At 37.1% G+C, this 27,926-nt stretch overlaps 1 protein-coding gene across 1 annotated transcript in view; it reads right to left on the bottom strand.

Annotated features, from left to right (window-relative positions):
• The window catches only part of Cad88C (cadherin 88C), a 331,106-nt gene that overhangs the window by 184,624 nt on the left and 118,556 nt on the right, over positions 1–27,926 (bottom strand). Inside the window, exon 3 of the mRNA XM_081729422.1 lies at positions 5,853–5,900. The gene's annotated coding sequence lies outside the window, so the exon portion shown is untranslated. The remainder of the gene's footprint in view (positions 1–5,852; positions 5,901–27,926) is intronic.

Here is a 27,926-nt window from a genome sequence, read left to right as displayed (position 1 = left end):
TTGCCAGTCTATCGTGAAAATTTTAGAGGGGCCAGCCAAAATTTGGGGGGACCGGCCCCCCTAGACCCCCTGGATACGGGCTTGTGTGTACAAATGCATATTGAGTTAGGTAGTTTTTCCGGGGGGTCCGGAAACAGTGGACTCCCTTCCTGTGAGTGCGCCCCTGAGAGGATGACACTTGAAAATTTTAATTACTTATACAAGTGAAGTTCTATTCAGACGTTTTCCTCAACAACGACTTCAAGCAATTTTTCTTCATATTTTATAAATAGCCTATACAGTTCCTTAATAACGCATATGTCATAAAAAAAATCCACAAGGAGTAGTTCAACCTTGGGCATGTAACTTTTCGAATTATTTTTAGATAAAAAAAAGCTATTTAATTTATATTTCATAAATTAATATTTCATTCTGACCTATACTGTTGCGTAAATAACTTCTTTTGATATATCAGAGCGTGTAGTTTGTTTGTGAAACGGGGTTAAGTTTTCTTCGGTCGAAATTTTCCGAAAAAGCTTAATAACTTTGTTTGTATTTCACAAATAAATGTTTTTCAGTGATGATTGCGGCATAACTTAAATTTAGTCTAAGAAGTTGTAGCGACAAAGTTTAGTGCGGTGGTTTGGAACTTTTCTTTTAAAATAAATTCAATCCGTTCTTATAACAGTTAGCTAAAATCAACGAAGGGCAACTTTTTCTTCACAAGAAAACCTAACTAGTTATACAATGAGTTTAGTTTCTCACTAAATTCAATAAATTTTCTCCGGATCTCCTCACTCCTCCTTATCTAAAATTTTAATTACACCCTTTAAGAGCCTGACATAGAGGTCTGCACGGGCCAGAATTTTTAGCCCGGGCCCGGCCCGGCCCTTGAATTTACAATGTGAGGCCCGACCCGAGTCCGAAATATGTTTTAGCACTTAGGCCAGAGCACGTGCGATAATCAAATGAGCCCAAATTACAGAAACTTAATAACGAACGCAAAATTACATTTTTATTTACAGCAATTAGAGGTTTAATTTTGAAGTTGTGCTTTAAAAGTTCACCAGAAAGAACGATCTAATAAACATCGCTGCCCAGTATGTTTACAAAGTTAGGCCCGAAAAGGCCCGAAAAAAATTGGTCCTCAGCATCCTCAACTGGTTATATTATGAATCAAGTAACACTAAAACTGTGTTGGAGATCTAAGACCTGGGTGAGCTAGTATTGCCATGAAATAGTCGAGAAAGTTGTCTTCTCGATTTTGAAAATATATTCCTTTCTGATGGGCAATACTTGTCATGATTCTTTCTTAGGGCATTTGTGGTTGAGATCCATGTTTAAAATTGACCCTTTTCTGCTGCAATTCCTCCTAAGTATTATTGTTTCTTAAGATTCTAAGTTAATTTTGAAACGTACGTATTACAAAAACTGAAAGAGTTATTATTATCGTATGTGTGGAAATCATGATGTGAATAATGTGAATAACGAAATAATTTATTTATTTTTCTTAAGAATTAAGTACTATTAATTTCTTAAAAAGGTCAGGTCAGGTCAGGTAAAGGCTAAGTCAGGTAATAGAAATATAAATTAAAAACTTGCATAAGCGATGTCTTCACCAGTTACTTACTTTAGCGAACTAGAATTCACAGTTATTTTCTCCCTCTATTTTAAAAATCTTAAATAAAAATCTGTAAAGGTATACCACTTTCTCGGTTTGACGATCACACCTCTGGAACATTTGTCAACCGCAGAAATACTGTCGTGTATATCAGCAATTGCATAAAAAGTGTAACAATAACATATTACTCCAACCATGACGGGAAGTGGTTTGCTGAATCAATAATAAATGTAATATCATAAAGTAATAAAAAAAAAAACATTACAAAATCAAGAATTCCTGCTTATACGATACAGCTACAAGTTGATATGCTTATTGGTATTTCAAGAGACAAAAGTTTCCCAAAAAAAAGTGTAGTTTTTCTTCTTTCTTTAAAAAAAATCGTTGTTTTTTTGCTTGTTTTATTTTAACGGTTTAGTTTGTCTTCTTGGGTTGTTTGATAAAATTGTAACGTGAGAACGGTTGGCTGTATAGTGTGATTTCATCCAGTGCAAACAACGTTGGTTGTGCTGTACCGTTACTCCCATTTCAAGCATTCTCTCCTATCTTTCACTCCGAGCTTTTAATGGCTTTTTTTTTTTCACGTGAGCGCAACAACAAACATCGTGCTTCTCTTGTGTTTTTTAAAAAAAGATTTTTTTTCCTTCGTCAGTATCTTTCACTTCTTTCGAGAATTTTTACGGCATATTTACTTTGAAACTAATTGATTTGACATTGATGCTTCGACGTGATCTGAAAGGAGGATCTGTAGTTGAATCGTTTAAATGTAGCAAATTATTTCACTGGGAATTTGATTCATTAATTGATTTTTTTTTAAAGTTTAACGTCCCTTTCAGCAGCGAGGCTATATGAGACGGGACCTACTGATTAATGTGGAATCCGAAACACATGAGCTCCTGTCGGGAATTGAACCCGGGTTTCCCACATCAAAGGCACGTATGCAAACCGCTTAGTCACAAAGGAGCTCACTGGGAAATTGTACTCTTAAAATTAAACGAATTAATTTTCCTCAATATTAACTACGTGTATTATCTTATACTTTCAAATGGTCATCAAATTCACAAACACATTCACAGCGATACTTCACTACCTACTATCTTTGTTTTGATTATAAATTGATTTCGTGTATCAACTGTAATTTTCACTACTGCCTCTTTTTTTCTTCTTCTTCTACGTACGAGCTCCTTTGTGGCTAAATGGTTCTCGTACGCGCCTTTCGTGTGGGAGATCAGGTTTCGATTCCCGACAGGAGCTCATGTGGTTCAGATTCCACGTTAATTAGTAGCTTCATGTCTCATAGCTTCGCTGCTGAAAGGGACGGTAAACTGAAACTCAACTCAACTCCTTCCACATACCTTATGTCACATTCATCAGGATACAATTGCTTCTAAACATCTTGATCAGTTTCTTTTCTTTAAAAAAAAAAATCCTATTTAATATGTTTCTTTACTCTGCAGTCTTTTGAAAACATTCCACTTTAAGTTTTCTAATCTTGATTTTCTTCATTCTTCTCCTAGCCACACTTCGAAGGCCGTGGAGTCATAATAATCGACGGTACAAGCAGTGCGATCCACTGATGACGGTCATATTACTTAATACTGGATAATTAAATTATCCTAGGGGCCGCGGTGGCTTAGTAGTAGTTTACCTCTGGTGCTTGGGGTCCCGGGTTCGATCCCAGCCCCCGCCAAGTGAACTTTGTGGTGGACAAACACCGTGTTCGTGGGTTTTGTCGGGGTTCTCCCGTTTCCTCCCACTTTCTTCATTCCACCATTTCATTCATTACTCATCATCATCGTCTCCTTTAGCCAAACCGACATAACCGTGGGACGTAAAACTCAGAGATTTTTAAATTATCCTGTTGGGGACACAGTGGCCCAGTGATAGAGCTCTTACCTCTGGTGTGTGGAATCTCTGGTTCGATCTCCACAAAAGTAAGTGTAGTGGACAACATCGTGTCCATGGGTTTTCTCAGGGTACTCCCGTTTCTTCCCACATTCTCATTCTACCAATTCTTCCATCATCATTCACTTGCTTTAATCATCATCTCCTTTATCCTAACAGGCATAATCGCGGGACGTTAAACTCAAATATTTCATTTTACCAGTTTAGGTTGGGCTCTTGAGTGCAGAGTAGCAAAAGTATCACTGAAAGCAAAACCGATCATACGGTAATTATAAAATCTTTTTTATGTGCAATACGTTTGTTGAAATTAAAAGATGTAGCTTGATTTGTTTCATTTTAATAGTGTTAATCTGTTCATGACCCCAGAAGAAGAGGGCCAGTCATTGTAGCAGCAAGGGGGCCTACGGAGAGAAGACCCTGTAGGACCAAACAGATATATATATATATATATATATATATAAGAATCAATTCAAGGGGCCACGCTGGTACTGGAAAGGGATTAAGCTTCAATTGCTACACCTTCAAAATAATTCTCCGATTAGGGGAGGAGAGTCGAGGCACAAATACTGGGGTCAAGGTCGCTGATCCCGGGGGACCGGGCCCTCAGTACTCATATGGACCCCATGTATTATTATGAATATGAATATGTATTATATATATATATATATATATATATATATATATATATATATATATATATATATATATATATATATATATATATATATATATAATTGTTATATGTATTGTTATAATGTATTTTTTATGAATATACAATATTTGGCATAATTTCAATTCGTCTTAAAATCCTCATATATGCCTTCTTAGACCCTTGTCTGCAACCATACACACATCTGAATGGATCCGCCCAAAGTTACAGAGAAATCGGCGCCTTGACTGGGACCCCAACGAGTAGCTTTTAATAATCTGTCTATATTTCTGCCCATAGAGCACAATATTAAATATTTTACGTAATATTATGCAGTAACTCATTTAAATAAATCCAATGTGCACAAGTATTTACCAGGGTTGGCTGGTTTAAACCAAAAAACGAAAAATGTTCGTAAAAGTGTAAGTGTTTGTAAAATCTTCATGAACACACATTTGTGGTTTATCACGTTTCACTCCCGTATATTATTCATATTATATTCAGACCTAAATTCCCCATTCATTACTCAAAAAGATTATACTACAAAAGCAACTTTTTTTATATAAGTTTATAAATGTTTGTTTTGTGATTTTTTTTTTTTTTTTTTTGTAGTTGTTATTATTGTTATGTAATTGCAATCAAAGGAAAATTCTAAATATTGTTTCGTTTCAATGTTTACTATTGATAAAATACATCGAAATGCCGTACTTTTCTGTGTGTGTGTGTGGGGGGGGGTCATACAGACCCCACGAGAGGCATTTAGTGAAATGAGAAGTATCTTTGGTATCTATTTATGTATAAATGAGTCTGAGCTAAATTGGACTCAAATAATTCGTATCTTTATTCACTTTTCTTACTGATATGCAAATTAAATCCTCGTATTTCTTTAATTTGGACCAATAAAAGTGCTTGTTAACTAACTTGAACTAAATTAGTTCTTCTGTACTCTGTAGTACTTTGAAATTGTCCATATGTAATTCAGTATAATGGTTTCACTTGTGCAACTTATCTTTTTGTCCTTTCGAAATGACTCTTGACAGTTATAATAAGAAGCATGTAAAGATCAGTACAACGTATTTTTATCAGGATTCCTTCGTGAGTTAGTCGGCAGACGTATCGCATTTGTGGCCAATTAGTCCTGGTTCCGAGTTCAAATGGAGGATAATTTCTCTCGGATGTAATTCGAGAAGCAGTTTTTATTCCGCTTTAAGCTTATGTGACCCCTTCCAGCATAACCCGGCTGTTGCATAATAACATCAAGGTGAAACAAACTTATTTCTGTCCATATATGATATGAATATATAGAGCAAATTATTTAAACCAAATAAACCTGGTTTAAACAAAAAAAAAAATGGTTTTTTTTGTTTCAATAAAAACCATGGTTTTTGCCAACCCTGGTATTTACCATTATCCCTACAAATACCATGATCATTACTGTAATCTACAAATATTAAGTAACAACATACTTTTTCACTGTCATAGTATTTGTTTTCAATATAACAAATCTTTGTATTACAGCAGTATAATTTTCAAGATAAAAATACAGTATTTAGTTTAACATGGATAAAAGCAAGACAAGGGACGTTGCATAATATCTTGATTTTCTATAGAGGGATCATCTTCTTCGTAAACACATATTACATCCCATCACCGCTTAGCTACGAGTAAGTGAATAAGCATAAGATAAATATAACTTACCTTCCACTTCTTTCCTTTGTCCAAAACAGTGAAGCTGACAAGTTAGATCTAAAAATCAAAGAAAATTACAAAAGAAATTAATATACTATTCATTAAAAAAATAAATTCATACAATCTAAATTTTTACGACTGATAAAATTTGAATTATTGTAATTAAATAGTAATTACTGACACCGTATTATGATAGCGGTCAATCCTTGTTTATGTTAATAATAGCCATAATACTCTTAACGATACCACTGCGGTATACCAATGAGTTGTAAATTAACTGAAAATCTCACATAGTACTAATGAAATCATATTAATCAACAGATATTGATTATCCAGCATCAATCACAGACGATATAATGTAAATATTTCTATATTTAATACAGTATAAGATAAACTTCTGAAGTTATATAATGAACTACCATACTTACTCGTCTAAGGATAAGAGACCTATTTCAAAAAGACATCTGGACATTTTTTGTTTTTATTTTTGTACCAAAGACCCAATATATTTCAGCCAAAAATTTTGTAGTACGCATTATATCTGGAGAACTACATATAGTGTAGCCAAACCCAAACTATCACTTAAATCAGTATGCTGTGCTTATTCCGTAAAAAATATGAAAACTCGATTTATTGAAAAAATTGTGGTCCCTGATCTGAAAACTAATTATTGGCCAAGATCGCAATCTTTTGATGCATTTTTTGGGGGGAGGGGGGGCGAATTACTTCTAAAATTCTTATTAACAACTTCTGAATAATAAAAATTACAAATCATTTTGTTGATATAATATCTTAAAATACTCCAAAGAAAGTTAACATTACCTATTATTATCTTCTGCCTAAATAATGATGATAAAAGAACAAAGACCGATAAAATAAAGTACCATAAATAAAAAAAATAGTTAGCTTTTAATGCATGCACTTTTACTTTCGTCTTTTTAAAACTTTCTACCTTAGCTTTTTTTTTTTTTTTAACGTTTAGTATAAGCTATTGCACAACGTAAAAACATTGATCTCAACTATCAAATCTTAATATACGAATGTAAGACGATTCCATATCTTTCGACTGACGAATTTGGAAAAGAAAATCATTTTATAGGGGGACAAATACGGTCATTTCGTCCACGTAGGGCCTATATGTGATTTGGTTTCCATTTCCGTCTGTAGCGTTGCGGTATCTTTCACGCGCTGCCCAGAGTGAAATACATTCTACGGGTCTACAGGCCAACGAGCTAAATCTGCGGGATTAAATATTAATTTTCTGTACCATTTATGTCTAATACAAAAGCGTTGTATTTAATGTCAGGTTATTTATAAGAATTATGTTTTTATTGTAACAAAAAAACTAGGCTTAAATTATTTTCATTGTTGCGCCTATTATTGTACGACATCAACACTGTTTTCATTCTATGATTCCATAGAAGTGGGAATGAAACGTAAAATAGTTTTCATGGAAATGAATTGTACAATGAATTTTCTTTGTTAAAATTTATGATAACGATACTTGGAGGGAGGTTTATAATAACACTTGCAATTTATGGAGTGAGTTTTTAGAGAAAACAGATGCACTAAATTTATTCAAAACGTATTCTCGCTGTACTAGTCAGTAATAGACACAAGCATTTAGTGTAATGGGAACTTCATAGATTATTATAGAATGTCAAGAGAATTTATGATTGCCGAGCATTTAGTGTAATGGAAAAACTTCATAGATTATAGAATGTCAAGAGAATTTATGATTGCCGAGCATTTAGTATAATGGAAACTTTTATAGAATGTCAAGGGAATTTATGATTGCCGAACGTGTCAAGAGAATTTATGATTGTCGAGCATTTAGTGTAATGGAAACTTACCTGCCAATAATGAAAGAATACCTATGATGATGACCATATTTTCTTCTTTTCTCTCGTCGCTCGAGAGCTCCTTCGTGGCTAAGTAGTTAGCGTACGCGCTTTTGGCATGGGAGACTCGGGTTTCATTCCCGGCGGGAGCTCATGTGGTTCGGATTCCACGTTAAATCGGTAGGTCCACGTCTCATATAGCCTCGCTGCTGAACGGGACGTTAAATTCCAAATCAAATCAAATCTCTCGTCACTAGAATGTAAAAAGGAAAATGAACTGACTGAGTATTATCTAGGAAGAAATTATCTTATTAGAAATGTGATAGAACGTATAAAAGAAGGTAAGAGAGGGACAGAAAGAAGACGGAATTTCTTAAGAGATTAGTGGAGATGTGCTGCATAGAAGTTTCTAAGTTGTGGAAGCATTATGGTGATGATAAAGATTCTTCCGTGTTCCAATCGCAGAAAATTGACCAATCAATTAGTTAATCAGCTGACATGTTCGAGTGTTCTAGAGTGTTAGGATAGAGACAGAGGTGTAACCACGAGAGTAGGGGAATGGAGGCCTAGACCCCCAAAACAATTTCCTACCCCCAAACGAAGTTTGTCTAAAAGAACAACATTTTTGGTATCATTTTAGTATAGTGTGTTCACTCAATAGGAGTGCAGTTCGGGAAATGTCCTTGAAGTTCGCATGCTAAATTTTACAACAGCATCCCTCTATCCCTCTGTTGACAGCATTTGCAGGGTTGCAACGTCTTAAGATCCACCATGTTTCTTCTTTGTTTTCAATACTATGGCTAATATGAAACAGATGTCAGGCAATGTGAGAACAAAGAAGCTGGTCTTGGGAACAGAGAATCGAGCACTAACTTAAAGGACACCATTTTGGAACTGTGGCAACTACGACTCCATGTGGAGTTCACAAGCTACTGTCAGTTGTTCGAAATGAGGGTTCCGTTTGGCCATTCAAGTATCGGAGGTGTTTTCCACAAGTTTCTGCGGACGATGACTTATTTATGGCACGAGTTACCATACGCAGAAGGGGCATCCTTTATATATGAACTGCACTTCGGTTGAAGGAACAAACTATATGTTAAAAGTCCAACCCTTGAAAAAATTGTCACCCATACGAGAATCGAGTACACCGCTAAACAGCAGATCTGTCTATCACGGTTTCGAATCCCATTTAGGGCAAGGAAGTTCTCTATCGCTCTTTCATCCTTTATTTTTCTTGTCTCCTTTAGTCTAAAGGGGAAAAACATGATATGTAAAAACACTCAAAACTACAATTTAACAATAGCCAAAACAGATTCGTAGTATTATAGGTACACGCAGTGGCGTATTTACGATTTTGTTTCGGGAGGGGCTTTGCTAACTTTCGGGGGGGGGGGCTTTGCCTGAAAATCGTAAATTCTGCAAATTATTTTATATACTTTACTATAGTAAGTAAGATTTCGGGGGGGGCCTAAGCCCGGAAGCCCCCCCCCTAAATACGCCACTGGGTACACGCAATATTTTCACTGCGCTTTTACGAAACATTCTATATGAACCGGAAATAAGCTATTAGGAGAGTGTCAGCCACATCTGTGAAGCGTGCATCAGAAAATAAAGAGAGAAATATCTGTCCGTTCGCAGTAATTTATTGTTGACCCACATCCATTGCGTTCCGAAGACCTTGAACCAAATGCCTGCTCAGCAACAGGAAATTGGTTAATCTACCTATGAAAATACACACAAGAAAAAAATGCATAAAAATTCCATATGTCTTCCTTCCTTCTCTTCCAATCTCAATGCGAATTGTCTAACACTACACAGTACGTTCAGTATTGATACGTAGATATATTTTTCTCACCTGAGTTTGTTTGTTTAATTAAGTTTAGTGTCCTTTTTCAGCTTTGAAGCTATATGAGACATAGACCTACGGTTTAAGAAGGAATCCGAACCACTATAATGCATTCACATTTTTCAAGAGTTTAATCTTTGGGAATCGAGTCTTGGATCCCGTGAACAAAATATCTCCGCGCTACCCACTAGACCAGAGCAGCGGGCTCATCGCATGACTCCCTGTTGATAAAATATTCACACACAACGTACTCATGTAAACTATTATAACTCGCTTTAAGTTGACACTGGTAGCTGGGGCTGCGGTGGCTCAGTGCTAGAGCGTTTACCTCTGATGCATGGGGTTTTTGGTAGAGATGGCCAGAACCGGTTCCTGGTGGAACCGGTTTTCGGGTCTGAACGGATCCGGTTCTTGAAGATCCGGTTCCGGAACCGGTTTTTCGGATCCAGGCCTGGAACCGGTTCTTCGGATCCAGATCTAGAACCGGTTCTTCGGATCCAGGTCTAGAACCGGTTCTTCGGATCCAGGTCTGGAACCGGTTCTTCGGATCCAGGTCTGGAACCGGTTCTGAAAATAGAACCGGTTCCTCGCGGAACCGGTTCCGCTGGAACCGAAACTTTGTTACCATCCCTACCTAAACGCGAGCTGCTGGCAAGCTGTGAACAGAATGCTAGATGAAATGGTGGAAGCGACAGGAAGGCGCCAGGCGGCGGGAGCTTGTCTCATTTGGCTAAATAAAGTGGGTAACTGGCAAACTCATTGGCTAAACAGGCAAACTGGCCAACTCATTTCGCTAAACACCCACTGGTGGACCAAATTTTTTTTCTGGGGGCACAAGCGGGTCTGGGCGGGAAAGGCACAAGTGCATGGTCCTCTTTGCATTATTTTTGAAGGTGAACATTGTGCTTCCTTTACGGGTCTTTGGGGGCTTTCAGATCCAGGTCTGGAACCGGTTCCTAAGATCCGGTTCTGGAACCGGATTTTCAGATCCAGATCTGGAACCTGTTCCTAAGATCCGGTTCTGGAACCGGGTTTTCAGATCCAGATCTGGAACCGGTTCTTAAGATCCGGTTCTGGAACCGGGTTTTCGGATCCAGGTCTGGAACCGGTTCCTAAGATCCGGTTCTGGAACCGGGTTTTCGGATCCAGGTCCGAAACCGGTTCCAGAACCGGTTCTGAAAACCGGATCTCCGAGAACCGGTTCTTCGCGGAACCGGTTCCGCCGGAACCGGAACTTTGTGGCCATCCCTAGTTTTTGGTTCGATCCCAGTTCGCGCCAAATGGATTTGTGGCAGACAAACACCATGTGTGTGGGGTTTCTCGGGGTTTTCCCGTTACCTTCTACTTTCTTCATTCCACCATATCATTCATTTCTTATCATTACCGTCTCCTTTACCCTTGCCGGTATAATCGTGGGAGTAAAACTTGAAGATTTTATTTCAGGATACTGGTAGCTGTTGTATAGTCATCATTTGATTATTTAATTTAATGAACTCTACAATTTAAGAAACCCAAGATTCATTGTCGTAGAAACAATAGGTAGAAGCTCTCTCGTGCCAAACCTACTCCATTAGGATAATTATTGTTTCTGACTTTTAATATGCTTTACACCGTTGGTGCGTGGTCAAAAGGGAGTAAGTCACTTTTTGATCGTTTGCACCTCGTGATACAGTAGTGTCCCTAAAATTCGGCAATCCGGATAACTCGGCCATATCCTAGCAGGGCGAAAAAAAACTGCGCGCAGACCCGTTCAAGTATTTTTCTGAGGCCTGTACAATGTAAATTATCAGGTAAATTACTGCACATTGTGTATTCATTAATTTTCATTTTCATGTATAGTAAAGGCTCTATGCCTTCATAAAGCATATACTTTTCCTTTATTCATACAATCAATATATACAAGTACAGTTCTGTATTTTCTGAGGACACCCATACGTATTCTTTTTTAACCGCATTCCTGATAACCCAGCATTTTCACAAACTCGGGCACCCTTCGGTTCACATTAGGCCGAGTTTTCGAGACACTACTGCACATTATTGACCAAATAATAATAATAATAATAATAATAATAATAATAATAATAATAATAATAATAATAATAATAATAATAATAATAATAATAATAATAATAATCTTTCGTTTCGTATTAGGGGAGTATGTCCGGGTGCAATGACCAATGTGCCTTAAGGCATATTTCATAAGTTTCTGTCTGTTTTAAGGGCTTATGACTACATATTTTGAAGTTTTGTTTTGGTTCATATGAAAAAGTACGTGCACCAAAAGCTACAGTAAAGGCACGATTATCCGTGGAATTGGGTGGCAAGGGCCTGGCGGATAACCCGAAAAAAACAGAACTAAAAACGAGGTGCAAACACGAAAAAAAAAAAAAGAGCATAAAATTCCCGTCTTTCATACCCTAAAATAATCGGCTTCTGTTTTTCAGAGCAGAGATGCACTTTCAAACGTGAACTATTGTTAGAAGTATTGATTTTTAGAATGCAATTTTTCTTTGTTTTAGAACATACAGTACATATTTGCATGCGGAGTGTCAAGTTTTCCAACAAACACTCTGTATACACTGTTAAGGTTATAAATGATAGGACATGAATATGCTACTAAGAAGACGGAAAATGTGACAAAAATATGATAGTAAAACAAAACAAGCTGTAAACAAGAAAATTAAAGTTAGTAATTCAGATTTATTTTATTTTTTATTTTTATTTATTTATTTATTTTACTTGAATATAGTTTGAAGGAGTCAGGACAAACTTCACTCAAACATTTTAAATGTAGTAAGCGCTTCCTTTAAAATTAGACAGAAATAGCGTGAATCAAGAGTAGTTGGAAAATTTTTTTTTGGTGACGTGATGAAATAAATGAATATATGAGGAAGATTAGGAATAGGAATTAGTTTTTTGGGCTTTCTGCATCTATGGCAGTGTTAGCCCTTCACGTATGAACAGACGCGCACTCAGAAATTTTTATTTGGGGGGGTCGAAGCTTTGGGGATGTGGTCCAATACTACACGCCACCAGGGGCGGATCCAGGACCGACTTCTGGGGGGGGGCGGTGGGTTGTCACACTGCTACTTTTAAGGGGTTGTCACACTGCTACTCGCCCCAATCACCCACCCCCCTGGATCCGCCCCTGCAAGCCACTACGTCTATGTAGTATTGAACGTATATTGCTCTGCACCCAAAACGACAATGAGTAATTGTGAAATACTTCCACCTATATTTTCAGGGGGGGGGGAATGATAGAACTAGATTGTTTTTATAAGAAGAGAAAGAGTACAGATGAAGTATAAGATCAAATTTTCATGCAATTTTCATGCTCGTACATCAATTATTTCTCTGTTAAATAATTATAGCTTTATTGAGAAAGTGTAAAAATGTATGTTAACTTATGCTTATGAATTTTTTTGAGAGCCCCCCCCTGTGAGTGCGCCCCAACATATGAGGAATGACATCCCTTGGCGATGACACTGCCCGGTGAATTGAGAAGGAAGAAAGGAGGCAGCCTGGGACGATTACGTAAGGTACCATCACGGCAATTGCCTGGTATGAATGAGGAAAACCTCGCTCCGGGTGGTTGGTCTGAAAAAAAAAACTTTGATATTTTATCGACTCTGTGTCCCCACTGGTAATCGAGCCCGACACCGCTAACATCAAAGTCGAGAGCGTTAGCGACTACACCACGCAGCTATAAGAAGAGTTACTTTCATCGACGTAGCCTGCAATATATTGAGTACTAGCAGCGTTCACCCCGCTTCGCTGCGGTCACCCCGGAACGCAATAAACTTTGTTACTTAGATAATTTTTACTTTTTCGCTTTCAAGTGATATGATAAAAACCATAGAAGATTGCAGTAAATCTTAACATTATATCGCCTGTCATTTATGTTAACCCGCCCCGCTTCGCTGCGGTCATCCCGGTGCTGGCATATTGTAAAAGTGTCTGTAAAAATAAGCAAATCAATTAAAAAATTTTAAACAGAAGATTCAAGCTATTTTCCGCTGTAAATCGCCTGTCATTTATGTTAACCCGCCGAGTGACACGGTCATGCGGGTTGCATATAAATACGTTTATTTTTACCTATGATGAACTAATAACAAAGGATTTGTACGTTATGGACACTTGAATGGTCAATTATCTCAAGACACTGGTAATTAAAAATTAAAGTGATATGATAAAAACCATCTAGGGTCCAAATCCTAATAACCCCCCAAAAATGAAAGAAATTGGTTCAGCCGTATTAGCGTGATGAGCGGACAAAGGATTTTGTACGTTCTCTTTTATATATATAGATTACTATCTGTTGTATTACATCCTGCGTTTAGTACCTTTTCAGCTTCCTGTAATCTCTTTGGATTCTGATTTTTCTTTTTTTTCTTTTTTTTTTTTTTTAGTTTAGCGGTCTTTAAGGCTATATCAATCTGTTGGGTCTTAATCAGTGTAATTTGCATCAATTTGCACCTGAATACTGAAGACAAAACTGCACACACCATGGTTCTTTTGTTTGGTGGTCTGATTTACCAAAATCTGCTTATACAGGGTGTAACAAAAAGGTACGGCAAAATTTCAGGGGTGGATTCCTTATGGGTAAACAGGCAAAAAAGTTCCTATGACCATATGTCGCAAAATGCATCGTTACATATTTACGGCCATTGAGCCGCCTAACGATGTGAAATAGTCACATTCTGGTCGCTCCTCAATGTGACTCGATTTAAACCTCAATAACTGAGACCTTAATTAAGCTAGGAATATATGTATTCCTGAAGGACGACGCTTTCCGCCAATATGTATTTTATATATGTGGGTGGTACCACAACGGACAGGGGAGGGTAATTATGTTTTTTTCATCAGGATTTTGGGGGTGGCATTCCTTCCGCCTTAGGGGTATACTCATAAAATGCATATCGGCAGAAAGCTTCATCCTTCAAGAACACATTGCTGGTAAAAATTACCTTCCTAACTTAATTAGGGTATGAGTTATTGAGGTTTAAATTGAGTCACATTAAGGAGCGACCAGAATGTGACTATTTCACACCATTAGGCGGCTCAATGGCCGTAACTCTGTTACGATGCATTTCCCGACATATGGTCATAGGAACTTTTTTGCTTGTCTACCCATAAGGAATCCACCCCAGAAATTTTGCCGTACCTTTTTGTTACACCCTGATGTTACTCTGTCTGTTCGTCCGGGAAACATAAAATCTGAAGAACTACTCGATGAATCACCATCAATTTTGTCCAGGATGTACAGGATGAAAAGTTAAGGAATTGGCTTCGTTAATGAAGGTGATCCACTCAGTTGATTTCAAGATATGGACAACTGAATACTGGTTCCCCTTGTATTCCTATGGGAGTAATTATTGATATCATCCTTACGCGATAGACTATCCTCAGTGCTATTAGGATTAATGGGTTAAGAGTCTTCATCCTGGCGAAATTAAAATACCCTAATTTTACAGTAATTATATGATATTTTCAAATAGATAAAAGATAATTGAAATATGGAACAAGAGCGCCCTAGACAATATTATTTTGCGTGAGGTAAAGTTATCACAAGTCACCTAGTGGCTTTCCGTTTTCAGCTGTTTAGAAACGCGAAAATAAATGCCGATTTTCAAAATGGCTCGAAATTGAAAGCAGATAAGTGAGTCGTGATAACGGGTTCTCATGTAAAATAATATTGTCTAGGGCGCTCTTGTTCCACATTTCGATTATCTTTTATCTATTTGAATATATCGCATAAGTACTATAAAATTAGCGGTATTTTAATTTCGCTAGGATGAAGACTCTTAACATGGCCTTGTTTGTGAACCACTATTGGAGTTTTCAAGGGTGCGCCATCGTTCCACACCCTCCGTATTTGCCAGGCGTATTTAAAGGTCATAATGAAATTTCAAGGTTATAGTTCCACTACTATGGGATCGATTGTAGTCGGGTGAAGATATCACTAAGGAACTAGTATATGAACTATCCAAATATCCATCTTTCAGAACCCCCGGAACTTGCACAATCATTTTTAGAGAGGCTGTTTGGGAGTACTTGATCACTCTCCACCTACCTCTCTAATAATTGGTGTGTAAGTACTGCAGCATTCTTAAACATAGATATTTGGATAGTTTACATATCAGTTCCTCAGTGATATCTTGACCCGACTACGATAGGTCCTATAGTAGTGGAGCTATTAATTTTAGTTCACTGTTTCACGGCACCCTATAACTCGCAAATTATCCACTTTTAAGCACAGGTTCATATGGACACTTTTTCTTATTTTGATGTAAGTAATTTGTTCCCAAAAGATAGTGACACATTTTTGAACCACCCTGTATAGTCTGCTTGTAAATTTCCAGTGTCGCAATTATTGAGTATCATCTAGTAATTTACTACTCCTTGGTTTTCTTCTTCCTAAATCCACGCCTGCTTTAACGTCGAAGAAAGAAAAAAAAAAAAGACGAAATGAAAATTACACTACAGTATTTCGCTGCAATTTTGCGCTGTGATATGCACTCCGGAAGTGAGAGAGAAAGCGGAAATGGGAGTGGATATACTACCTCAACGCCATCATACGACTGCTCGAGCAAGCGAAACGAAACCAACAGTTAAAATATTTACACAAGATCATTGTTCTTTCAAATTGAATGCGCCACAAAACACCCATATACTACTATTCTATACTACGTAACGTACGCATTCGTTTTCAAATCAGCCAGCGTTGCCAGCCACTGGAAATTTAAAAAAGAAATCACGTTTTTGTCATATAAAGTCTACTGTTTTCTGTCGTGCGTAAACAAGGTTCTTGCACTTTCATTATGAGAAGTTGATTATAATTGGTTTGTTGATTGCATTAGAATTTAGCGTCAAGAATCGAACCCGGGTCTCCTGCTCCGAAGAAGCACCTACTAATCATATAACAACGAGATAGCTCTTAAGAAGTTTGGCTTTATACAAGGGATGGACAGCTGGACCAATACTTAAAGCAGTATTCGAATTTCGAACTACTTATACTTCCAATGGGACTAAAACACGGATCTCTCTCACAAAGGTTCTCAATAAGATTACGATTTAGATTTCTGGGCTTTCGGCATCTATGGACATGTTAGCTCGTCACGTATGAGCAGGGCCGTGCCGTGAGGAGAGGGCGAGCGGGGCAACGGCCCCGGGCGCCGAAGTAATGGGGGCGAAAAATTTGGGAGAAAAAAGGAAAAAAGATTGGGAAATTGCTTGGAATATATGTATGGGGGCGCCGTCGTATACTCTCGCCCCGGGCGCTGATTTTCCACGGCACGGACTGCGTATGAGGGATGATGTTCTTGGGCAATCACACTATCAGAGGAAATGAGAGGAAGGAAGCAGCCTGGGACCAGTATGTTAGGTACCATCCCGGCATTTGCCTGGTGTGAATGAGGAAAACCTCAATCAGGCTGGCTTGAAAAACTTTCCACACTTTTTAAACCGAGTGTACCCACGGGAATCGAACTCGGCACAGCTTACACCAAAGACGAGAGCATTAGCGAGTACACTACGTGCGACCACACAAGTTCTCTTTAAGAAAGGAGCTATATATAATTCAATTAAACCCTTATCTACAGGGTGGCCCATCCCGTACTGATCAGCTCTTCGTATTTATATCATTTCTTATTGTTATCAAACAGATAGACCTAGTTTTTTTATTATTTGTTCTTAACGTCTATTTACTTATAACTTAAGCGCAAAACAGTCGAAGGAAATAAATCTATAAACTAGAATGTTATACTTGATGAATGCAGGGGTGTATACCTACTTTTGGGCCACCCTGTATATAAATAAAAATGAAACTATGTTTGTGACTTAATAACTCTTGAACCATCCGACCGATCTCGATCAAATTTTCAACATAGATGAGGTTTGGGCCTGGGATGTTTTTACAAGCACCAGAAGTAAGCACTCTACCACAGGGGCACTGTAACCCCCTATAAAGAGTTCTAACGTAGACTTGAGGTACAGAAGAATACTATCAGATACGCTAGGTACCTTCAAAAATTGAGAACACTAGTGCTTAGATAATGTATAAATAAATACGTGCATATTCCGGTATTCAATTCTCTTCTGTTTACTATTTCTTATGGTAATTTTCAGTTATGTTGCACCCACTTGTCTCTCTGATACTTTTATATCATTTTTAAACTCATTAATTCTTCTTCGTCCAGTTCCAAACCGGCTCTTGTCCATTTACAGAAAATCTCGGAAAACTTAGAAAAACTGGGATATTCTCCATAGTAATTTTATATACTTTGTATATAATTACATACGCACTAATTGTTTGCTGAGCAAAACCATATATTTTCGTTAAAAATTAAATAATGAATTTAATTTTTAATGAACATATATGGTTTTGCTCAGCAAGCAATTAGTGTATATGAGAAAAACTGTAGGATGTTTTGAAGAACTGCAAATACTTGAGTGTGTTCGTGTGAATCACTTGAACACCCTGAAATATATCCAGTTCTACAAAACATATCGATCCTACAGTTTATATCATCTCAGTTTTCCGAGATTTTCTGTAAATGGACAAGAGCCGGTTTGGAACCGGACAACTCAATTAATTAATTCTGTCCTGCTCAAAAGAGATGCCAGCTCACTTACTCTAATGTTGCTAGGTGTACGTCCACTAAGTTATTAAATTAAGTATAGAAGGGCCAGCTTCGGTCTTCTTTGATTCAAAAAGTAATCTGGGAAATGCAATTAAAAGCTGGAGTAGAGGAATACGTCCACAATTAGGATCAGGGGTACTACATATACAAGGCGTGTAATTAGGCCTACACATGTAGTCAATTAACATTCCTCTGATTCTGACTTCGTATAGGACAAAGGAGCCAGAACTTCTGCAGAGGGATTTCCTTAACGGGATGATCTACCTTTTCTCGGCACAAAAATTTTTATATTGGACCTTATGGGGAGAACATGGCTACCGAATTTCCTCAGTTTCTAAGGAACTAGGTGTGTCTAATGGGAAAGAAAAATTTTGCAGCATTCTACAGAAGTGTATTAACGGGTTGAAATACTTAAATTGTATATTTGTCTACTAGTTTAGCAAAAATAAATTATTAAAAAATAAATAAATTAGTTTCTTTTTATACAAATTATATGATGTCTAACTTTGGAACCAATTATGGTAGAAACATCAACTTTTTTTTGTTTTATTCCTTGAGAAGAAACGACTCTAATAGTTTTAATCACAACCATATCTGATACGCCAATTAAAAAATAGTATTTTAATATAAGTATTAAAGTCCACCTGTCAAGAAGTTTGACGAGGGTAAGGCATCCGCGCCCACCCTTTTCTTCTGTTTTCGTCCCGAGAGATATGAAAGAACCGTTTTCACAGCAGGTGTCAATGCGAATGTAAACATCCTGTCCTCACGTTCAATAGCCCAAGTTTCTCTCTCTCTCTTCCGAGGAGGTGTTTCTACCCTGTAAGAAAATTATAGATATGTAGAGAAAATGGTAATCAATTATTTCTGAGAGCCAGATGATAGACAAGCATTCTAAAATGCCTTCGAATTCCAAAAATGTATCGACCATAACTTTACCATCTGGTTATTTTCAGGAGGCAAAAGTTATTATTATTATTTGGAGTTAGAGTGCAAAGCCACGAAGATACAAATGGCTCCATTGGCTAAACATACACATAGCTGCCCCCATTCAGAACATCCCTTTGTGCGTTAGAAAACATGCTATAACAATGCGCCCCTCGCAAAAATCTAATTCAACTCTTATTGACCTCCGTAGCGCTTACTAATAGCGTAAATGCTATAAATCAGGCATTTGCAAGTAGAAACAGGGATTGACCGAATCACAGAAATCTTACTGTCGTCACGGGCTATAAAAGGTAATATATGACATTTTCACAAGAAATAATTATCGGATAATTTAATAACGGACAATTTCGCGGGCTGTATAAAAGAACTCGGCGTGTCAGATCCGGCACGCGAACCGACGTTTGGATATGCCTGCGTAAACATTCAACAAAAATATTTCCCCCGTAGGACGCTTCTTTGTATTGAAGAGAAGGCTAGAGCGGTATCTTGGAGTCAGAGCGGTATCTCAAGAACAGCAACAGGATAATATTCCAAAAAGATGTCTCAAAAGTATCAAAGTTCTGAACAATTTTTACAGCTGTAGTGGAGAAATGAAGTTATTTAGGACATTATTATTTTGTTTATTTCTAACGACAACTTAAAAAGTTTATGTACATTGTGCAAAATTATTTTGACTTGCAAAAGAATCTTTTGTAATTAAATTTAACGAGTTAGTTCTTGTGTGATCTGATGAGACTTCAATTGAGACTCCCGCCACCTCGCTCCCCTGTATCACTTCGTTTGACATTTCAAAGAAAATATTTTTCATTACTGTTTGAAATATGTCCCTTTTTAATACGAAGATAATGCAAACGTAGGAGACTTTTTTTTACGGACACCTATATATGGGGGCCAGGACTTTACATTGTCGGAATCCTGTGGGGGCACCCCTCTGCCCCCTTCCCTTCGCCACTACTGTATGCTATAATATTTGTCCGGAAGGGAAAAATATTCCCAAAATAACAGCGTTTTCTGATATATACTGTTCTTCCCGCGCACTCTAGAATGCATCTTGATGAACTTCCAGAGGTAACGGGGAAAAGAGAATACTTCACACCACATCGTCCAGTCTCTTAGTATGGAACCATTGAGGGAGGCAAACTCTATAAAGCTAACAGTATTTGGCAGCTGACAGGTAATCTCAGAAACTGGTCGAGAACCTGTTTCATTCAGACATCCACCCCCTTCCCCCTCCATTTCACCAACCCCCGCCCTTTCCGCGTCCAAGCTTAGAATGGGGCGTGACTTACCCTCGTCAAACTTTGACAGGTGGACTTTAATACTTATATTAAAATACTATTTTTTAATTGGCGTATCAGATATGGTTGTGATTAAAACTATTAGAGTCGTTTCTTCTCAAGGAATAAAACAAAAAAAAGTTGATGTTTCTACCATAATTGGTTCCAAAGTTAGACATCATATAATTTGTATAAAAAGAAACTAATTTATTTATTTTTTAATAATTTATTTCTGCTAAACTAGCAGACAAATATACAATTTAAGTATTTCAACCCGTTAATACACTTCTGTAGAATGCTGCAAAATTTTTCTTTCCCATTAGACACACCTAGTTCCTTAGAAACTGAGGAAATTCGGTAGCCATGTTCTCCCCATAAGGTCCAATATAAAAAGTTTTGTGCCGAGAAAAGGTAGATCATCCCGTTAAGCGCAACATGCATCGCTCATATTGTGTAGAAATTTCTTTTTCAATTAGAAAAATACAAGTTAAAAGTGCATAGTAACGCTGACTTGCATTTGTAATTATTTCCTGGCGAATCCCCAAAAGTTGGCCATCTGCCTACATCCATCGCTCTGGTTTCCACAAACAACGTTGTTGGTATTGTTCCGCCTTTTGGCCTTGGCATTGTACTGCCGAGGTGAAGTGAGAAAGAAACAGCCCTTGAAGGGCTTACACAAGAAAGTAATACACACAAAACATCAGAATATGTGGCACACCATGAGCACCTTACAACACATTGTCTTCTTGCGTTCCGATGTTAAGGAAATGTTCTTCTGCCTCCGTCTCTTTCTTTCTTTCTTTTCACTTTAAATTTACGAACCGCACGTAAGTGTTGTATTTGTAATTCAATCTCGTTTACATATAATGGTGTCCACTTCTCATAATGATCAGAAATTTCGGAGGGTGAGTGTACATTAGCAATGATTATTTCAGACGATTTTGCACGGAAAAATGGTCAATATGCGGAGGCTGAAAAGTAGTGGTGCTAAAATACTAGTAACCCACACTGAAAATGAACGGCTAGATAGTTCTAGCCCAGGGCCACCCCCAGAACTCCGTTCGTGTTGCTGTTCTTGTTTCTCAATCACGAGACAGAGGCCGCGCTGGTTCAGTGGTAGAGCGTTCACCTCTGGCGCATGGGGTCCTTGGTTCGATCCTAGCTCCCACCAAATGAATTTTGTGGTGGACAAACACCGTGTGTGTGGATTTTCTCAGGATTCTCCCCTTTCCTCCCACTTTCTTCATTCCACCATTTCATTCATTTCTCATCACAGTCATCTTTAACGTAGCCGACATAACCATGGGACGTAAAACTTAAAGATTTCATTTCATTACATTTCAATTACGAGGCCCCGCTTTCGAATTCGCTGGTCGGCTATACCAAGGGATTTCTCTCAGTTCTATGATACCATCCAAATGAAGGCAAAGTACCTTAAATATTGATGGTGGTGGCCCCTTTGCTTGCACTTTCTTTGCTACAGTTGTCGTCAGTGGCGTATTTAGGGGAGCTTCCGGGCTTAAGCCCCCCGAAATCTTACTATAGTAAAGTATATGAAATATCTTGCAGAATTTTCACATTTTCAGGCAAAGCCCTCCCCGAAAGTTAGCAAAGCCCCCCCGAAACAAAATCGTAAATACGCCACTGGTTCTCGTTATTGTTAAGTATTGACTTAAAAAGTCTGATGAAAAATGAGAATGAACGATTGCGATAGAATTGGTGAACGACTATGTAGGAGGAAACGGGAGAACTCAGAGGCCACCAAAAACTCACACAACTGAAATCGAAGCGGCGACTCCTACACCAGAGGCGGAGTGGTCTAGCACTGATGCACCGTGCTCCTTACTATAATTGTTGCATTGTAGCGCTATTAAAAACAACTGGGCTCAGCCCGCGATGACTCAGTGATTCAGCGCTGACCTTTAGTATGTGAGGTTCGTGGTTCAATCCTATCTCGCGCCATGTTGACACATACCGCGTGTGTGGGTTTTCTCTGGTCTCTTCTGTTTTCTCCAACTCTCTTTATTGCGCCATTTCATTCATTATCATCATCATAATCATTTCCCTTAGTCTCAGTACACAATCGTGGGCCATTAAACTTAAAAAAAAAAAAAAAAAACTGTTTCCATGCTGACTGTAGTGGCACAAAAGCTTAATATTGTATAAAACATACATTAAGTTAAATTAAAGATATTTTGGAGAGGTAGAATTTATTGTTGGAGATGTCTAGCCTAATTTAAATTTAAGTAACTAGCTTTCATTTTTAAAAACTAAAACATACACTTTTTATGGGTTCTCGTGAGTTGAAAGTAAGACGTTGAAAAAATATAAGATACGTCCGACTTATCAGAAGTAACATAAAAGTTATATTATCTATATTTTATAAACTATTTTTATGTGTATTCTGCTATTAATTATTATTGGCAGGTTACTTGCCGCAAGAATCTTCCATGCTCAACGGTCTTCCGCGAACCTGTTCGTCTTCACGTACGATTTTTGATATCGTCCATCAATTGTAGTCTCTTTCTCCCCCTCCGTCTTTTTCCTGCCATCATACCTTCTAACACGTCACTCATGATACAGTTTCTTCTTAGCCAATGCCCCAACCAGTTTCTCTTCCACTTCTTAATAATATCTAAAATTGTTATTTTCTCCCCCATTTATTTCTAAGACCCTTTCATTCGTTTTCGTTCGACCCAGCTAATTATCTTTATTCTTCTTCACACCCACATTTCAAAGGTTTCCAGTCATTTTTCATCATCTTTGAGTAATGTCCGTGTTTCTGCCCCATACAGTATAATACTCCACATGAAGCATTTTGTGTCTTTTTCTCAACTATAACGAAAATAATTTAACTGTTTATAAATTAAAGACGCTAACGTTATAAAACAGAGAATATTTCTTGGTCCCAATTTCAATTGCTTGGTCTAAATTATCGTCTGTCATATCTCTAACACGTCTCAAACATATTAAAGAAATTGCTCTAAGAAAATTTAGAAAATCAATATACATTTCGGCGTTTCTTTAAAATTTGTCACAATATTTAAATCCTGCTATTTTATTCGCTCTTGAATTTGTGTCGCTTGACATTTTAAAAGCGTATCATTGTCGCATCATTTGCTATCCATCCACGGACGGCGACTGAAACAGCCCGAAGGAAATGATGCACAGGAAGGAAGATGAACTGTGGAGGCAGGGCAGACTGATTCACCTCTGCCTATACGTTCAGCTGACCGTGACGAGGATAACAGGATTTAGATTAGCAATGTTCCTATCCAATGAGCAAACGCGTGAATGAATTATACATGCTACAATTACAGAAACACGACCGTTGCATTTCTCCAATGTCAATTAAGAGATGAACTATTTGCCCCCAATTAGAAATTAATCTGTAGCATATTGGACGTTACAGTAACGCTTGGACCAAGAGAACCAGAGGTCATATTTATGGAATAGAACAGATACATCAGACAGTACGTATTCTATGATTAAGAGAATGCAGTTCAGAACTGGGAAGCAACATATGAACTTACTGGAGTCCCGAAATTTTACGAAATCTTAATTTATCTTTTCCCAATGATTATAATGGAGAATATATGCAGAATTTATTTCATTGCCTATCTAAAGCAGTGATAGGCAAACTTTTTTAAAAAAAGGAGAGCTAAAGGGAAACGAAAAACTTTAGGTGGGCCAATACAATTTATTACAAACAAGATGGTACATTTTATATAAAATTCTTCTAGTATAAAACCCTGTTAATGATTGCAGTTTCTAATAATCTAGTTCGAACTGAGATGCATTGACCATTGATTCTCAAAGATGAAATAAATGCTTATCTGTCAATTTAATTGTTTCTAAGTAACTCTAAGTAGCTGTATTCTTCTTTTCATCTATCAGATTAGGAATCATGTCACGAGCCGGATAGAACTTTCAGGTAGCCGCATCTGACATGCGTGCAATAGTTTACCTACCACTGATCTAGAACATTTAAATAATAATTGTGAGTCCTTGTGATTTAGCAGCTATTTTCAACTTAAATTATTCAAGTTTGAAAGGAAGTTAGAAGTAAACTTTTTCGGAACTTAAAAAAAAGTTTTTTTAAAATAGTTACCTCTATAATTATTAATTTAAATGTAATTGTTAGTTATTGTATATTGTGTGTTCTTGTATATTTTTAAAATGACTTTGCGAAATCCATATACTGAATTGGGCAGTATAAGAAGTTATTCAGTCCAGGATAACTTCAAATGCAAAAGTAATCATACTCAATACAATATTTAAAGTTCTGAGTAAGATTTTCTAGTCGAATTCTTCATTTTAATGGTCTTTTACAAGTTCCTTTCCTTAAAAAAAAAAATCTTTTCAACACTTCAAAACTTGTAGAAACATAGGTCCAATAACTAAACTAGTTGGGTATTCTGATGACTGACGAAGTGTCAGAACTACTGCCAATTTCTCTTAGGAGTATAATGTCCTGAAAGATATGCAACCCTATTCAGTTTTTTGAAAAATGGGTTGCATATATTTCAGACATTACTAATTATCATCTGAAGGATTTGAGTTTAATATCAATTCAGGTTGGCTTCACATAAAAACGTTTATATCTGAATCCTTCTCGGGTTATTCTGAACAGTTCTGATAGAAGCATAATCAAAATCGGCCTAGTAGTTCCAGAAGTAAAGCAGAAAATATCCTGATCTTTATATACATACAAATAGAAAATATAACCTACTTTTCCTGAAGTCAGTTATGATAACTGCATTGAGTATGATATATCTTTCGAGGCTTATAAGAACACTAACTGCAGACACTAAAGGGAATAATACACAGCGGTGTGTGTCCAGGCCTTTCTACCGAGTACTCTGTAATTAAACATGTAACCTCCGCACTCAGTTATATTTATTAAATTAAACAGCATATATACAAGAATAGATTATTTTCCTGTAATTTCTAATTGTTGATTGATTACTTGTTTTGCAGTTTATGTCCCATTCAGCACCAAGATCATATGAGACGTGCACGCACAGCTTAACGTGGGGTCTGAATCACATAACCTCCACCGGGAATCGAAGCCAGGTCTCCCGCACCAAAGGCGCGTACGCTAACCATATAGCCACGAGAGAATTCTAATTTCTAATTGTATTACTGAAAATATAACTTTATTATTTCACAGAATATATCTATACTGATTTACATAAAATTTACATGTCAAGAATCGAAATACACATTTGTAGTTTGTCTTATATTTTATCCTCACATAATCATGATGCTCTAGGGAATTTTATTAACCTGTACCCAAAGGAGTTTTTAAGCCTCCTCAATAATAATAAAATAACAATCAGGGCTCTTAAAATTTTCTTCTGGTCCATGTGAGAAATCCAATTTGAGACATTGGCCTCTCTGTTTTGGTATTAAACTATAGTTACTGCTATAAACAGTAGAAGCCTACCTTAGTGTACATGCCATCTCTCAAACATACCAGCATGGTAAAGCTCCTACTTCTGGTGCGTGGAGTTCCTATAGTTCGATACTCGTCCAAGTAAGTTTGTGACGGGCGACATCGTTTCCGTGGGTTTTCTCGAGGTATTCTCGTTTGCTCAAACTATCTCATTCCACCAATTCTTAAATTATCTTTCTCCCTTAGCCTAAAGGGCATAATCGTGGGACGTTAAACTCAAAGATTTAATTTAATTTCAAGCATACCAGCAGTTTGGAGTTAACAAAGTGACGTTTTGCACAGCACCATCAGTGTGTGTCTTATGTCTACGTACATTTCTTGTAGTTTGAGCACTGAAATATCAATTGTCCATTTTTTTTTCTGAATGAATCAGAATCATCTAATGATGATCAATTTATGCAATGTTCAAGGTAAATTGGAAACTTTAATCTTTATAACGAAATGAATATAATTTGTTTTTAATCCATCAACGCGCACAAAAAACAGGATTGCTGGCAAATTGGTAATAATAACTTCAAAGAAAGCTAGGGGTCCACTCATATTTGCGGTCGCTATAGTGATTTAGCGCCTAGGAATTTTTGGAGCTCTGACAGTCATCATCATCAAAGATATTCAGCCATTATTGGCAGGTTACTTGCCGCACCTGAGAAGCTTTCATGCTCCCATGCCCTACGGTCTTCTTCTAACCTCTTCGTCTTCACGTACGATTTTTCTGTTTCGAGATCGTCCATCAATTGTAACTACTTTCGTCCCTCTCACTATTTCCTCCCACCACACCCTTTAATACTTTCCTCATGATACAGTTCCTTCTTAGCCAATGTTCCAACAAATTTCTCTTCCTCTACTCAATAATATTTATAAAACTGTTCTTTTCTCCTTCACCAATTCTAACACTTTCTCATTCGTTTTCCGCTTGACTGAACTACATCTCTTTATTCTTCTCCATACCATACTTCAAACGCTTCCTGCCATTTTCCATCATTTTAGCGTAATGTCTATGCTTCTGCTCCATACAGTACAATACTCCATACGAAGCATTTTATGAGTGTTTTTCTCAACTATTTATTCAAGGTCCCACAAAACAAGCTTTTCTTACTCCCAAAGGCTTCTTTCGCCATTCCTGTCCTTACTTTTATTTCACGTTCGTACTTCATATCACCACTAATAACCTACCCAGGTATCGAAAACTAGTCCTATTTTCTCCTCTCGTATTTCTATATTTGACACTGACCGCTTCGTTCTAATCACCATGCCTTTTGGTCTTTCAGTCGTGACAACAAAATAATAATAAATTTAGGTCATTTGTTGTCCTCCTAAAGCTTGATTTATGGTGATGTCAGTGGCAATGTAAAGTTTAGGGCAGTGGTGGATCTAGCCCACGGCTGGGGAAACTTACGCCCCTCCACTTTTCTGAGTGAACCTATTATTTATATATTTTTGAAAAATTATAGTAAACTCATGATAAACCTGTCATAGTCTGGGTTCAGTTACCCCAGTTTTTACCTTCTAGTTCCGTCTCAGGTTTAGAGTAAGCTTAAATTCGACATAATTTACTAGTACAGGAAAAATTACGGAAATCATAGCTTGTTATTTCTCTTACACTTTTCTTGTAGGCTTGTAACTTTCTTAACAAATCAATATCAAAATTGGAGCAGTTACTACACGCTATTGTAAAAGAAAAGAAAAAAAATACGAGAAAAATCATAATAGGTTGATTACACAACTTGAAAATTATTTCAGTATTGTTAAGTGATGAGAAACAAACTCGAAACTTAACTTTGCTTGCATTTTAATTTGTTTGACAGCTGTCGAAACATTTCTTTTGGGTCAGAACAGTAGAACATTATCACTTGTTCTTCTGTTCCTCCCCCCCCCCCACATACACAAAGAAAAAATTAAATATTTTATTCCCACCTCCATTAAATATATATTCATTATACTAAAAGACTGAAATGATGAGAAAAATTCATTCAAAGAATAAAGTGAACCAAAAATTTAAAAAATAATGATTGAGAAATCTGAAACAGAAAGAAAAGATAACGAAATTGTGTTATAAATGGTTTATACAAAA

This window comes from Thermobia domestica, chromosome 10, assembly GCF_964235325.1.
Source record: "Thermobia domestica chromosome 10, izTheDome1.hap1.1, whole genome shotgun sequence".
In the NCBI taxonomy this organism is placed as follows: domain Eukaryota; kingdom Metazoa; phylum Arthropoda; class Insecta; order Zygentoma; family Lepismatidae; genus Thermobia; species Thermobia domestica.
This window is presented reverse-complemented; position numbering and strand designations above follow the sequence as displayed.